Here is a 5,000-nt window from a genome sequence, read left to right as displayed (position 1 = left end):
CAAGAGTGAAGTTGTAATGAGGATCCCGACCTCTAACCTTCATGTGAGTCCTTCTCCTGAGGGAAGGTGAAAGGTTGTACGTAGCTTTTGCCGTCCTACGTTGCAAGAGGAGGAAGATAAATAATAAATAAAAGGAGGGAGAAATACGCGAAAGGAAATAGAGCCATGAACTGCTCTCCAAATGGTTTTATTGTTGTTTTATCGTTTTACAATTTATAAATGTTTATTTGGAAAATAGAATGGTTGATATTTTTATTGTGAGGGAATAAGTTGAATGCAATTCTAAGTTAAGAGTGTGGACTTCTATGCAACTATACAGACACATACTTAAATATTCATGTATATATATACATAAGTATTCATATATACACACACACACACACACACACACACACACACACACATATATATATATATATATATATATATATATATATATATATATATATATGTATGTATGTATATATACATATATATACTGTGAAGCTTTTTTTTTACCTATCATAGATGTTACATGACTGTTTAAAGTTGTTTTGTGAAAAGGAATATCTGAATTAGTACAAAAATGTTTATTTAATAAATTGACTTTGAAAGGAAGTCTATTATAGTCAGCACAAAAATGTTTATTTAATAATTGATTTTTGAGAGGAAATCTATGATAGTTATCACAAAAATGTTTATTTAATAAATTGACGTGTGAGAGGAAATCTCTCAGAATTATCTGGAAAATTATTATTTAATATTGATTTTTGCGAGGGCATCTCTCAGAATTAACATAAAATTTTTAATACATAAATTGATTTTGAAAAGAAATCTCTCAGAATTAACACAAAAGTGTTTATTTAATGGATATTTTTATGAGGGGAAATCTCTCAGAATTAACACAAAGATGTTCATTTAATACTTTTATGAGAAATAAATCTCTCAGAATGAATACAAAAATGTTTATTTGATTAATTTTCTAATGATAGGTAAATCTCTCAGAATTAATACAAAACTGTTTATTTAATAATTTTTTTAATGATAGATAAATCTCTTAAAAGTAACAAAAAAAGAATATTGTACAAATATTTTTGGAAGCTTTTCGAAGTATTCTGAACTGATTTGAAAGACGATGCATCTCTGAAGTAACTGACGAATATTTATTGAGAGATGAAATAATATCCTCTGACCAACTGAATTGGTAAAAAACATTAAAAGAAAAATTTAAACATTTATAAAAAAATATTTTCGAATCTTTTTCGTGATTTGCATATTGTTGGTAAGGCATAAGTTTCATTTAGTGCAAAATGAATCCCTGTAGTTACTTTTGCATAGTGGTTAGTGTCGTGGAATGCCACTCAGATTCGTGGGGGGTTCGCGTCACCCCCAGGGAGATGAAAAATCACTGGCTCTGTAGCATGATCAGTTACTGCTGCAGTGTGGGGTCTGCTGCGGTGGGAGGTTGAAGCCAACATATTCTTTGGAAGCTTGAATCTCAAGTCAGTGGCCCATTTTGTGTGCTTGTTCCATGTGAATAGGTTTCATCCAACATATTAATTTAATAATAATAATTAATGATATCTCAAGTCATGTCAATGGCCCATTTTGGTGTGCTTAACCCATGTGATAGGTTTCATCTACTGAAATAATAATAATAATAATAATAATAATAATAATAATAATAATAATAATAATAATAATAATAATAATAATAATAGCACTTCACAAAGGCATTTCTGCTATGAAAATAATGATCTTCTGATCGTATCGAGTACGTAACGAATCAATGGAACGTTATAAATCTCGTTATGTTCAATAACTGTAGATCCTCGTTCCACGAAACAAAACTACAGATTTCCTACAGAATTTATTTGGCTGGAACAAATAACTGGGTGATTCTCCTGCCTCCCTTGATTGGATGACATCATGATTGTTTCCGAATCAATAGACGTCGGGGAGTTGGTCTTTTAGTTTTCCAGCAGTCCATCTCTCTCTCTCTCTCTCTCTCTCTCTCTCTCTCTCTCTCTCTCTCTCTCTCTCTCTCTCTCTCTCTCTCTACCTCTGACGCTTTTCTAAAACTGATAAAGTTTACTCCATTTTTGTATGGCTTAGACAAATACACACAAACAAATATACATGTATATATATATACTGTATATATTATATATATATATATATATATATATATATATATATATATATATATATATATATATATATATATATATATATTATATATATATATATATATATATATATATATATATATATATATATATATATATATATATATAGATAGATAGATAGATAGATATAAATTAAGAACAATAAGCGTCACATATAAAACTCAATTCAAACACATACTAATTCAAGTCCCATGAGGTGAAATAAATCTGCATAAATCTGACAGTTTCTCCAATTCAATTCACTCGGGTCCCTCAGGGTCGAACCCAGGTAAAATGAAAATCAAAACTCTGGTAAATTTGATGATGACCAAAGTATGGAAATAGACTTCAGGAATAGAAACAGACAATTTAATAGCAGGATTATGCTTTTTCCAGTGATGCACATGGAAAGTTATTGAGCAATGAGGCTGGATTTCTGGGTAACTGGTTTGTTCCAGGGGAAGAGAGAGAGAGAGAGAGAGAGAGAGAGAGAGAGAGAGAGAGAGAGAGAGAGAGAAAGGTATGCAATGTTTGGACAAGATTAGAGTTCCCATAACAGAGAGAGAGAGAGAGAGAGAGAGAGAGTCATGTATGTGAAAAGATGGACAATGTTATAGTTATTACGAGAGAGAGAGAGAGAGAGAGAGAGAGAGAGAGAGAGAGAGAGAGAGAGAGAGAGAGAGAGAGAGAGAGAGAGAGAGGTATGCAATATCTGGACAATACTAGAGTTCCCATAACAACAGAGAGAGAGAGAGAGAGAGAGAGAGAGAGAGAGAGAGAGAGAGAGTCAGGCATGCGAAATGGTGGACTGTTTATCTTACGTTCAAAAGAGAGAGACACTGACAGACAGACAGAGAGAGAGAGAGAGAGAGAAAACCGACATCAAGGGAGCCCAAACACGAAGTTTGATTGAATAATCTCACGTTTAGAGAATCGAAACCCGAGGGAGTCAGGCGGCAGCCACCCACCTCACTCCCCAAAGACAGGCGTCAGCCACCCACCCACTCCCCAAAGACAGGCGACAGCCAACCACGAACCGGCAGAGGGGAGATGAGATCGCTTTGTGGAACCATCAGCCTCTTAACACCTCATTCCAGACCGACGTCATCCTCAGATGCAAATCATTTCTTTGATTTTTCTTAATTTTTTTTCCAACGTCTGATGGAGGTGTTTTGACTTGTCAGGTGAAATGAAATGGGAGAGAATTTTTTCATGAGATTCATGAAAATTTACCTCATGGTGTGAAGATAGTTTCGCCTTTTTTGCAGGATCGGATGGTTTCGATTGTCGTTCTTCCAAACCAGGTACTGTTTCTCTAAGCCACTGGCTTTTATGCATAATGATAATCTCTATGATTCATGAATGGTAACCTAATGGTGTGTGTATAACTTGGTAGAGTCTGTAGAATTGGATGGTTTTGATTGTCGCTCTTCCAAACCAGGTACTGTTTCTCTAGGCCATTGGCTTTCATGCATAAGGATAATCTCTATGATTCATGAATGGTAACCTAATGGTGTGTGTATAACTTGGTAGAGTAGGTAGAATCGGATGGTTTTGATTGTCGCTCTCCCAAACCAGGTACTGTTTCTCTAGGCATTTGGCTTTCATGCATAAGGATAATCTCTATGATTCATAAAGAGTTACATAATGGTGTGAGGACAATTTCGTCGTTTTCGCAAGATCGGATGTTTGTGCTTGTCGCTCTTCCAAACCAGCGACCGTTTCTCTATGCCCTCGGTACTCGTTTATAATTACGATCTGTGGCCAGAGGTAGTTGTCATGGGGTGTCCAGTCTTACTAAAGGTGGAACCAAGTCCTATTTTGGACATTGTCAATCAGAGACGTCGATTATAGCTTTTACTTTAGAACCCTGTTCTGCCCTTAACACGCCTTAGATTTCAAGGAGCAGTCCCATAGCTTTTGCTAAAGCCATCCACAAAGGGCTGGTGTTGTATCCTAACAATGAAAAACTAACTGGTTGTATAACTTGGCTAAAGGTCACCCTGAAAACAAACCAGTAGAATGCATTTGGTTTTTTGCTAGAGTTAATCCCCATGTCCAATCCGCCAACAGCGGACCATGAACCATTTGCGAATCAACGCTGCTGTAACCCCACCACTCATCGAAAACAAAATCCTCCTCTCGTATTCCATTCGGAATTCCGAATCACCGCCTCCCTGCATCAAGCTGCAGGGGATGGAGATCTGACGCTGGGAAATCCTTTTATAGACGACTGGAGTCAAAGGCTACGCGGAGCTGAAACTAAAACAGGAGAAGAAGAAGAAAAAAAAGAGTGACAGGTCTCGCCACTCTGTGCAATTGGTTCCTTTGGCATCGATTTTCGATGTTTGGAACGCTTTGGAAAAAGATGTCAGGCGTGTTTCCCCCTTTTTAAGGGGAATTAGTGCCATCCTCATGCGAAGGAGAATGGTGACATTGTATGTATGGTTTTCATATTAAGGGCGCTGGGGAATAATGATATTGTGGGTATGGGTTTAATATTAAGGACACTGCATAATAATGACATTTTATCTTTATGATTTTCATATTAAGGACACTGGAGAATGATATTGTATTTATGATTTTCATATCAAGGACACTGGAGAATGATATTGTATTTATGATTTTCATATTAAGGACACTGGAGAATGATGACACTATATGTATGACTTTCATATCAAGGACTTAGGAGAATGATGACATTATAAGTATGATTTTGATATTAAGAACACTGGAAAATAATGATATTGTATGTATGAGTATAAACTTAAGGACACTGGAAAATAATGATATTGTATGCATGAGTTTAACATTAAGGACACTGGAAAATGATGACATTGAATATATGATTTT

The sequence above is a fragment of the Macrobrachium rosenbergii genome, chromosome 48 (assembly GCF_040412425.1).
Source record: "Macrobrachium rosenbergii isolate ZJJX-2024 chromosome 48, ASM4041242v1, whole genome shotgun sequence".
Taxonomy (NCBI): Eukaryota; Metazoa; Arthropoda; class Malacostraca; order Decapoda; family Palaemonidae; genus Macrobrachium; species Macrobrachium rosenbergii.
The sequence above is the reverse complement of the archived record's forward strand: the minus strand, read 5'-3'. Positions refer to the sequence as shown.